We start from the raw sequence: 12,421 nt of genomic DNA, 5'->3' as shown, positions 1-12,421 counted from the left end.
AACATGTCAGAACACGTCAGAACACACGCAAACATGTCAGAACACGTCAGAACACACGCAAACATGTCAGAACATGTAAGAACACCTCTGAACACACGCAAACATGTAAGAACATGTCAGAAAACGTCAGAACACACACAAACATATAAGAAGATGTCAGAATACGTCAGAACACACACAAACATGTAAGAACATGTAAGAACACGTCTGAACACACGCAAACATGTCAGAACACCTCAGAACACACGCAAACATGTAAGAACATGTCAGAACACACGCAAACATGTAAGAACACGTCAGAAAACGTCAGAACACACACAAACACGTAAGAAGATGTCAGAACACGTCAGGACACACACAAACATGTAATAACATGTCAGAACACACGCAAACATGTAAGAACATGTCAGAAAACGTCAGAACACACACAAACATGTATGAAGATTTCAGAACACGTCAGAACACACACAAACATGTAAGAACATGTCAGGACACACGCAAACATGTAAGAACACATCTGAACACACGCAAACATGTCAGAACACATGCAAACATGTACGAACATGTAAGAACACCTCTGAACACACGCAAACATGTCAGAACACGTCAGAACATACGCAAACATGTAAGAACATGTAAGAACACCTCTGAACACACGCAAACATGTCAGAACACGTCAGATCACACATAAACATGTAAGAACATGTCAGAACACACGCAAACATGTAAGAACATGTCAGAAAACGTCAGAACACACACAAACATGTAAGAAGATGTCAGAACACGTCAGAACACACACAAACATGTAAGAACATGTCAGAACACACGCAAACATGTAAGAACACATCTGAACACACGCAAACATGTCAGAACACGTCAGAACACACGCAAACATGTCAGAACACGTCAGAACACACGCAAACATGTCAGAACATGTAAGAACACCTCTGAACACACGCAAACATGTCAGAACACGTCAGAACACACGCAAACATGTAAGAACATGTCAGAACACGTCTGAACACACGCAAACATGTCAGAACACCTCAGAACACACACAAACATGTAAGAACATGTAAGAACATGTAAGAACACGTCTGAACACACGCAAACATGTAAGAACACGTCAGAACACACGCAAACATGTAAGAACATGTAAGAACACGTCTGAACACACGCAAACATGTCAGAACACGTCTGAACAACCCAACTTGTCAAAACCTGCCTCCCTTCTCTGGTCCCTCTCATCTCCGCAATCATCCACACCTCCCTCACCACTGGAACTGTCCCTACACCTTTTAAAACTGCAGCCATTACCCCAATTGTAAAAAAAAACCTGGTGCTGACCCCTCCAACTTCAACAACCTCCGTCCTATCTCCAATCTACCCTTCATTTCCAAAATCCTGGAAAAAACAGTTGCCTCCCAGCTCCATTCTCACCTATCCCACAACAATCTGTATGAACAGTTCCAGTCCGGTTTCCGCCCACTCCATAGCACTGAAACAGCACTCATCAAAATCACCAATGACCTCCTCATGGCATCTGACTCTGGACTACTCACCATCCTCATCCTCCTCGACCTAAGTGCAGCCTTTGACACCATCTGCCATACCACCCTCCTCAGCAGGCTATCTTCCATTGGCAACACCCACACTCCCCTGGACTGGTTTACCTCCTACTTCTCTGGCCGCACTCAATTCATTCAACTCAAGTCCCTCAAATCAACTCTCTCCCCCGTCACCTCAGGTGTGCCCCAGGGCTCTGTCCTGGGGCCCCTCCTCTTCATCATCTACCTCCTTCCCCTTGGCAATATCTTCCGCAAATTCAACATCCACTTCCACTGCTATGCTGATGACACCCAGCTCTACCTCACCACTAAACCTTCGTCCTCTCTCCCGCCCACCTCCCTCACAGATTGCATATCTGAAATAAAAGCCTGGTTCACCCAAAACTTCCTCAAATTAAACAGTAGCAAAACGGAGGTTCTCCTCATTGGCACAAAATCCACTCTATCCAAAACCAACAGCTTCCCACTCACTATTGACAACTCCTCCGTCTCACCCCTCCCCCAGGTTAAGAGTCTGGGTGTCATCCTGGACAGTACACTATCCTTTCAATCCCATATCAATAACATTACCCGGTCAGCCTACTTCCACTTACGAAGCATCAACTGCCTCCGCCCCTCCCTTACCCCCCACACTGCTGCCATCCTTGTCCACAGCCTCGTCACCTCCCGCCTGGACTGCTGTAACTCTCTCCTCTTTGGCCTCCCTCAAAAATCACTCCATAAACTTCAACTGGTCCAGAACTCAGCTGCCGGCATTATTACAAGAACCCCCTCTATCCACCACATCACCCCTGTCCTCAAACAGCTCCACTGGCTCCCTGTTCAGTTCCGTATTCAATACAAAGTTCTCCTAGTAACATTCAAGGCCCTTCACAATCTCGCCCCCCCATATCTGTCAGATCTCCTCCATGTTTCCACCCCCTCCCGCTCTCTCAGATCCTCTTCTTCCACACACCTGTCTATCCCCCCCGCCCGTCTCACCACCATGGGCAGCAGAGCATTCAGCCGCTCTGCCCCCCGCCTCTGGAACTCTCTACCACCCCTGCTCAGAAACACAGACACACTCCCCCATTTTAAATCACAACTCAAAACTCATCTGTTTAAAACTGCCTATTCCATCTGATACAATTCCCTGCCCCCCTTTTTTGTTGTAAATGATTTTCTGTGTTTTATTGATTTCTGGTGTTTTACTTCTTTTAATATTGATGTGTTTTATTTTGATGTTTTTTATCCACTTTGTAAGGTGACCTTGAGTGTCCAGAAAGGCGCCTCTTTAAAAATAAAATTTAATATTATTATTATTATTATTATTATTATGAACACTCAAACATGTCAGAACACGTCTGAACACCCGCAAACATGTAAGAACTTGTCTGAACACACATACACGTCTGAACACGTCAGAACACGTCAGAACACGTCTGAACACGTCTGAACACGTCTGAACACGTCTGAACACGTCAGAACACGTCAGAACACGTCTGAACACGTCTGAACACGTCTGAACACGTCAGAACACGTCAGAACACGTCTGAACACGTCTGAACACACATACACGTCTGAACACATCTGAACACATCTGAACACGTCAGAACACGTCAGAACACGTCTGAACACGTCTGAACACGTCTGAACACACATACACATCTGAACACGTCAGAACACGTCTGAACACGTCAGAACACGTCAGAACACGTCTGAACACGTCTGAACACGTCAGAACACGTCAGAACACGTCAGAACACGTCTGAACACGTCAGAACACGTCAGAACACGTCAGAACACGTCAGAACACGTCTGAACACGTCAGAACACGTCTGAACACGTCTGAACACACATACACGTCTGAACACATCTGAACACGTCAGAAAACGTCAGAACACACACAAACATGTAAGAACACATCTAAACACGCAAACATGTAAGAACATGTCAGAACACGTCAGAACACACACAAACATGTAAGAACATGTCAGAACACACGCAAACATGTAAGAACATGTCAGAAAACGTCAGAACACACACAAACATGTAAGAAGATGTCAGAACACGTCAGAACACGTCAGAACACACACAAACATGTAAGAACAGTCAGAACACCAGAACACACACAAACATGTAAGAACATGTCAGAACACACGCAAACATGTAAGAACACATCTGAACACACGCAAACATGTCAGAACACGTCAGAATACACGCAAACATGTAAGAACATGTAAGAACACGTCTAAACACACGCAAACATGTAAGAACATGTCAGAACACGTCAGAACACACACAAACATGTAAGAACATGTCAGAACACGTCAGAACACGTCAGAACACACACAAACATGTGAGAACAGTCAGAACACGTCAGAACACACACAAACATGTAAGAACGTCAGAACACACGCAAACATGTAAGAACACATCTGAACACACGCAAACATGTCAGAACATGTCAGAACACGTCAGAACACACACAAACATGTCAGAACACGTCAGAACACACACAAACATGTAAGAACATGTCAGAACACGTCAGAACACACACAAACATGTAAGAACATGTCAGAACACACGCAAACATGTAAGAACATGTCAGAAAACGTCAGAATACACACAAACATGTATTAACATGTAAGAACATGTCAGAACACACACAAACATGTAAGAACATGTCAGAACACACGCAAACATGTAAGAACATGTCAGAACACGTCAGATCACACACAAACATGTAAGAACATGTCAGAAAACACGCAAACATGTAAGAACATGTCAGAAAACGTCAGAACACACACAAACATGTAAGAAGATGTCAGAACACGTCAGAACACACACAAACATGTAAGAACACATCTGAACACACGCAAACATGTCAGAACACGTCAGAACACACGCAAACATGTAAGAACACGTCTGAACACACGCAAACATGTCAGAACACGTCTGAACACACGCAAACATGTCAGAACACCTCAGAACACACGCAAACATGTAAGAACATGTCAGAACACACGCAAACATGTAAGAACACGTCTGAACACACGCAAACATGTAAGAACACGTCTGAACACACGCAAACATGTCAGAACACCTCAGAACACACGCAAACATGTAAGAACATGTCAGAACACACGCAAACATGTAAGAACATATCAGAAAACGTCAGAACACACACAAACATATAAGAAGATGTCAGAATACGTCAGAACACACACAAACATGTAAGAACACGTCTGAACACACGCAAACATGTCAGAACACCTCAGAACACACGCAAACATGTAAGAACATGTCAGAACACACGCAAACATGTAAGAACACGTCAGAAAACGTCAGAACACACACAAACACGTAAGAAGATGTCAGAACACGTCAGGACACACACAAACATGTAATAACATGTCAGAACACACGCAAACATGTAAGAACATGTCAGAAAACGTCAGAACACACACAAACATGTATGAAGATGTCAGAACACGTCAGAACACACACAAACATGTAAGAACATGTCAGAACACACGCAAACATGTAAGAACACATCTGAACACACGCAAACATGTCAGAACACATGCAAACATGTAAGAACATGTAAGAACACCTCTGAACACACGCAAACATGTCAGAACACGTCAGAACACACGCAAACATGTAAGAACATGTAAGAACACCTCTGAACACACGCAAACATGTCAGAACACGTCAGATCACACATAAACATGTAAGAACATGTCAGAACACACGCAAACATGTAAGAAGATGTCAGAACACGTCAGAACACACACAAACATGTAAGAACATGTCAGAACACACGCAAACATGTAAGAACACATCTGAACACACGCAAACATGTCAGAACACGTCAGAACACACGCAAACATGTCAGAACACGTCAGAACACACGCAAACATGTCAGAACACGTCAGAACACACGCAAACATGTCAGAACATGTAAGAACACCTCTGAACACACGCAAACATGTCAGAACACGTCAGAACACACGCAAACATGTAAGAACATGTCAGAACACGTCTGAACACACGCAAACATGTCAGAACACCTCAGAACACACACAAACATGTAAGAACATGTAAGAACATGTAAGAACACGTCTGAACACACGCAAACATGTAAGAACACGTCAGAACACACGCAAACATGTAAGAACATGTAAGAACACGTCTGAACACACGCAAACATGTCAGAACACGTCTGAACAACCCAACTTGTCAAAACCTGCCTCCCTTCTCTGGTCCCTCTCATCTCCGCAATCATCCACACCTCCCTCACCACTGGAACTGTCCCTACACCTTTTAAAACTGCAGCCATTACCCCAATTGTAAAAAAAAACCTGGTGCTGACCCCTCCAACTTCAACAACCTCCGTCCTATCTCCAATCTACCCTTCATTTCCAAAATCCTGGAAAAAACAGTTGCCTCCCAGCTCCATTCTCACCTATCCCACAACAATCTGTATGAACAGTTCCAGTCCGGTTTCCGCCCACTCCATAGCACTGAAACAGCACTCATCAAAATCACCAATGACCTCCTCATGGCATCTGACTCTGGACTACTCACCATCCTCATCCTCCTCGACCTGAGTGCAGCCTTTGACACCATCTGCCATACCACCCTCCTCAGCAGGCTATCTTCCATTGGCAACACCCACACTCCCCTGGACTGGTTTACCTCCTACTTCTCTGGCCGCACTCAATTCATTCAACTCAAGTCCCTCAAATCAACTCTCTCCCCCGTCACCTCAGGTGTGCCCCAGGGCTCTGTCCTGGGGCCCCTCCTCTTCATCATCTACCTCCTTCCCCTTGGCAATATCTTCCGCAAATTCAACATCCACTTCCACTGCTATGCTGATGACACCCAGCTCTACCTCACCACTAAACCTTCGTCCTCTCTCCCGCCCACCTCCCTCACAGATTGCATATCTGAAATAAAAGCCTGGTTCACCCAAAACTTCCTCAAATTAAACAGTAGCAAAACGGAGGTTCTCCTCATTGGCACAAAATCCACTCTATCCAAAACCAACAGCTTCCCACTCACTATTGACAACTCCTCCGTCTCACCCCTCCCCCAGGTTAAGAGTCTGGGTGTCATCCTGGACAGTACACTATCCTTTCAATCCCATATCAATAACATTACCCGGTCAGCCTACTTCCACTTACGAAGCATCAACTGCCTCCGCCCCTCCCTTACCCCCCACACTGCTGCCATCCTTGTCCACAGCCTCGTCACCTCCCGCCTGGACTGCTGTAACTCTCTCCTCTTTGGCCTCCCTCAAATCACTCCATAAACTTCAACTGGTCCAGAACTCAGCTGCCGGCATTATTACAAGAACCCCCTCTATCCACCACATCACCCCTGTCCTCAAACAGCTCCACTGGCTCCCTGTTCAGTTCCGTATTCAATACAAAGTTCTCCTAGTAACATTCAAGGCCCTTCACAATCTCGCCCCCCCATATCTGTCAGATCTCCTCCATGTTTCCACCCCCTCCCGCTCTCTCAGATCCTCTTCTTCCACACACCTGTCTATCCCCCCCGCCCGTCTCACCACCATGGGCAGCAGAGCATTCAGCCGCTCTGCCCCCCGCCTCTGGAACTCTCTACCACCCCTGCTCAGAAACACAGACACACTCCCCCATTTTAAATCACAACTCAAAACTCATCTGTTTAAAACTGCCTATTCCATCTGATACAATTCCCTGCCCCCCTTTTTTGTTGTAAATGATTTTCTGTGTTTTATTGATTTCTGGTGTTTTACTTCTTTTAATATTGATGTGTTTTATTTTGATGTTTTTTATCCACTTTGTAAGGTGACCTTGAGTGTCCAGAAAGGCGCCTCTTTAAAAATAAAATTTAATATTATTATTATTATTATTATTATTATGAACACTCAAACATGTCAGAACACGTCTGAACACCCGCAAACATGTAAGAACTTGTCTGAACACACATACACGTCTGAACACGTCAGAACACGTCTGAACACGTCTGAACACGTCTGAACACGTCAGAACACGTCAGAACACGTCTGAACACGTCTGAACACGTCTGAACACGTCAGAACACGTCAGAACACGTCTGAACACGTCTGAACACACATACACGTCTGAACACATCTGAACACGTCAGAACACGTCAGAACACGTCTGAACACGTCTGAACACGTCTGAACACACATACACATCTGAACACGTCAGAACACGTCAGAACACGTCAGAACACGTCAGAACACGTCTGAACACGTCTGAACACGTCAGAACACGTCAGAACACGTCTGAACACGTCAGAACACGTCAGAACACGTCTGAACACGTCAGAACACGTCTGAACACGTCTGAACACACATACACGTCTGAACACATCTGAACACGTCAGAAAACGTCAGAACACACACAAACATGTAAGAACACATCTAAACACGCAAACATGTAAGAACATGTCAGAACACGTCAGAACACACACAAACATGTAAGAACATGTCAGAACACACGCAAACATGTAAGAACATGTCAGAAAACGTCAGAACACACACAAACATGTAAGAAGATGTCAGAACACGTCAGAACACGTCAGAACACACACAAACATGTAAGAACAGTCAGAACACCAGAACACACACAAACATGTAAGAACATGTCAGAACACACGCAAACATGTAAGAACACATCTGAACACACGCAAACATGTCAGAACACGTCAGAATACACGCAAACATGTAAGAACATGTAAGAACACGTCTAAACACACGCAAACATGTAAGAACATGTCAGAACACGTCAGAACACACACAAACATGTAAGAACATGTCAGAACACGTCAGAACACGTCAGAACACACACAAACATGTGAGAACAGTCAGAACACGTCAGAACACACACAAACATGTAAGAACGTCAGAACACACGCAAACATGTAAGAACACATCTGAACACACGCAAACATGTCAGAACATGTCAGAACACGTCAGAACACACACAAACATGTCAGAACACGTCAGAACACACACAAACATGTAAGAACATGTCAGAACACGTCAGAACACACACAAACATGTAAGAACATGTCAGAACACACGCAAACATGTAAGAACATGTCAGAAAACGTCAGAATACACACAAACATGTATTAACATGTAAGAACATGTCAGAACACACACAAACATGTAAGAACATGTCAGAACACACGCAAACATGTAAGAACATGTCAGAACACGTCAGATCACACACAAACATGTAAGAACATGTCAGAAAACACGCAAACATGTAAGAACATGTCAGAACACGTCAGATCACACACAAACATGTAAGAACTTCTCAGAACACACGCAAACATGTAAGAACATGTCAGAAAACGTCAGAACACACACAAACATGTAAGAAGATGTCAGAACACGTCAGAACACACACAAACATGTAAGAACACATCTGAACACACGCAAACATGTCAGAACACGTCAGAACACACGCAAACATGTAAGAACACGTCTGAACACACGCAAACATGTCAGAACACGTCTGAACACACGCAAACATGTCAGAACACCTCAGAACACACGCAAACATGTAAGAACATGTCAGAACACACGCAAACATGTAAGAACATATCAGAAAACGTCAGAACACACACAAACATATAAGAAGATGTCAGAATACGTCAGAACACACACAAACATGTAAGAACACGTCTGAACACACGCAAACATGTCAGAACACCTCAGAACACACGCAAACATGTAAGAACATGTCAGAACACACGCAAACATGTAAGAACACGTCAGAAAACGTCAGAACACACACAAACACGTAAGAAGATGTCAGAACACGTCAGGACACACACAAACATGTAATAACATGTCAGAACACACGCAAACATGTAAGAACATGTCAGAAAACGTCAGAACACACACAAACATGTATGAAGATGTCAGAACACGTCAGAACACACACAAACATGTAAGAACATGTCAGAACACACGCAAACATGTAAGAACACATCTGAACACACGCAAACATGTCAGAACACATGCAAACATGTAAGAACATGTAAGAACACCTCTGAACACACGCAAACATGTCAGAACACGTCAGAACACACGCAAACATGTAAGAACATGTAAGAACACCTCTGAACACACGCAAACATGTCAGAACACGTCAGATCACACATAAACATGTAAGAACATGTCAGAACACACGCAAACATGTAAGAAGATGTCAGAACACGTCAGAACACACACAAACATGTAAGAACATGTCAGAACACACGCAAACATGTAAGAACACATCTGAACACACGCAAACATGTCAGAACACGTCAGAACACACGCAAACATGTCAGAACACGTCAGAACACACGCAAACATGTCAGAACACGTCAGAACACACGCAAACATGTCAGAACATGTAAGAACACCTCTGAACACACGCAAACATGTCAGAACACGTCAGAACACACGCAAACATGTAAGAACATGTCAGAACACGTCTGAACACACGCAAACATGTCAGAACACCTCAGAACACACACAAACATGTAAGAACATGTAAGAACATGTAAGAACACGTCTGAACACACGCAAACATGTAAGAACACGTCAGAACACACGCAAACATGTAAGAACATGTAAGAACACGTCTGAACACACGCAAACATGTCAGAACACGTCTGAACAACCCAACTTGTCAAAACCTGCCTCCCTTCTCTGGTCCCTCTCATCTCCGCAATCATCCACACCTCCCTCACCACTGGAACTGTCCCTACACCTTTTAAAACTGCAGCCATTACCCCAATTGTAAAAAAAAACCTGGTGCTGACCCCTCCAACTTCAACAACCTCCGTCCTATCTCCAATCTACCCTTCATTTCCAAAATCCTGGAAAAAACAGTTGCCTCCCAGCTCCATTCTCACCTATCCCACAACAATCTGTATGAACAGTTCCAGTCCGGTTTCCGCCCACTCCATAGCACTGAAACAGCACTCATCAAAATCACCAATGACCTCCTCATGGCATCTGACTCTGGACTACTCACCATCCTCATCCTCCTCGACCTAAGTGCAGCCTTTGACACCATCTGCCATACCACCCTCCTCAGCAGGCTATCTTCCATTGGCAACACCCACACTCCCCTGGACTGGTTTACCTCCTACTTCTCTGGCCGCACTCAATTCATTCAACTCAAGTCCCTCAAATCAACTCTCTCCCCCGTCACCTCAGGTGTGCCCCAGGGCTCTGTCCTGGGGCCCCTCCTCTTCATCATCTACCTCCTTCCCCTTGGCAATATCTTCCGCAAATTCAACATCCACTTCCACTGCTATGCTGATGACACCCAGCTCTACCTCACCACTAAACCTTCGTCCTCTCTCCCGCCCACCTCCCTCACAGATTGCATATCTGAAATAAAAGCCTGGTTCACCCAAAACTTCCTCAAATTAAACAGTAGCAAAACGGAGGTTCTCCTCATTGGCACAAAATCCACTCTATCCAAAACCAACAGCTTCCCACTCACTATTGACAACTCCTCCGTCTCACCCCTCCCCCAGGTTAAGAGTCTGGGTGTCATCCTGGACAGTACACTATCCTTTCAATCCCATATCAATAACATTACCCGGTCAGCCTACTTCCACTTACGAAGCATCAACTGCCTCCGCCCCTCCCTTACCCCCCACACTGCTGCCATCCTTGTCCACAGCCTCGTCACCTCCCGCCTGGACTGCTGTAACTCTCTCCTCTTTGGCCTCCCTCAAATCACTCCATAAACTTCAACTGGTCCAGAACTCAGCTGCCGGCATTATTACAAGAACCCCCTCTATCCACCACATCACCCCTGTCCTCAAACAGCTCCACTGGCTCCCTGTTCAGTTCCGTATTCAATACAAAGTTCTCCTAGTAACATTCAAGGCCCTTCACAATCTCGCCCCCCCATATCTGTCAGATCTCCTCCATGTTTCCACCCCCTCCCGCTCTCTCAGATCCTCTTCTTCCACACACCTGTCTATCCCCCCCGCCCGTCTCACCACCATGGGCAGCAGAGCATTCAGCCGCTCTGCCCCCCGCCTCTGGAACTCTCTACCACCCCTGCTCAGAAACACAGACACACTCCCCCATTTTAAATCACAACTCAAAACTCATCTGTTTAAAACTGCCTATTCCATCTGATACAATTCCCTGCCCCCCTTTTTTGTTGTAAATGATTTTCTGTGTTTTATTGATTTCTGGTGTTTTACTTCTTTTAATATTGATGTGTTTTATTTTGATGTTTTTTATCCACTTTGTAAGGTGACCTTGAGTGTCCAGAAAGGCGCCTCTTTAAAAATAAAATTTAATATTATTATTATTATTATTATTATTATGAACACTCAAACATGTCAGAACACGTCTGAACACCCGCAAACATGTAAGAACTTGTCTGAACACACATACACGTCTGAACACGTCAGAACACGTCAGAACACGTCTGAACACGTCTGAACACGTCTGAACACGTCAGAACACGTCAGAACACGTCTGAACACGTCTGAACACACATACACGTCTGAACACATCTGAACACGTCTGAACACGTCAGAACACGTCAGAACACGTCTGAACACGTCAGAACACGTCTGAACACGTCTGAACACGTCAGAACACGTCTGAACACGTCAGAACACGTCAGAACACGTCAGAACACGTCTGAACACGTCTGAACACACATACACGTCAGAACACGTCAGAACACGTCTGAACACGTCTGAACACGTCTGAACACGTCTGAACACGTCTGAACACACATACACGTCTGAACACATCTGAACACGTCAGAACACGTCAGAACACGTCTGAACACATCTGAACACGTCAGAAC

At 44.8% G+C, this 12,421-nt stretch overlaps 1 protein-coding gene across 8 annotated transcripts in view; it reads left to right on the top strand.

Annotated features, from left to right (window-relative positions):
* The window catches only part of vps13c (vacuolar protein sorting 13 homolog C), a 180,271-nt gene that overhangs the window by 80,306 nt on the left and 87,544 nt on the right, over nucleotides 1-12,421 (top strand). The gene's annotated exons all lie outside the window — the stretch shown is intronic.

Source organism: Odontesthes bonariensis, chromosome 1 (assembly GCF_027942865.1).
Source record: "Odontesthes bonariensis isolate fOdoBon6 chromosome 1, fOdoBon6.hap1, whole genome shotgun sequence".
NCBI classification, from domain to species: domain Eukaryota; kingdom Metazoa; phylum Chordata; class Actinopteri; order Atheriniformes; family Atherinopsidae; genus Odontesthes; species Odontesthes bonariensis.
This window is presented reverse-complemented; position numbering and strand designations above follow the sequence as displayed.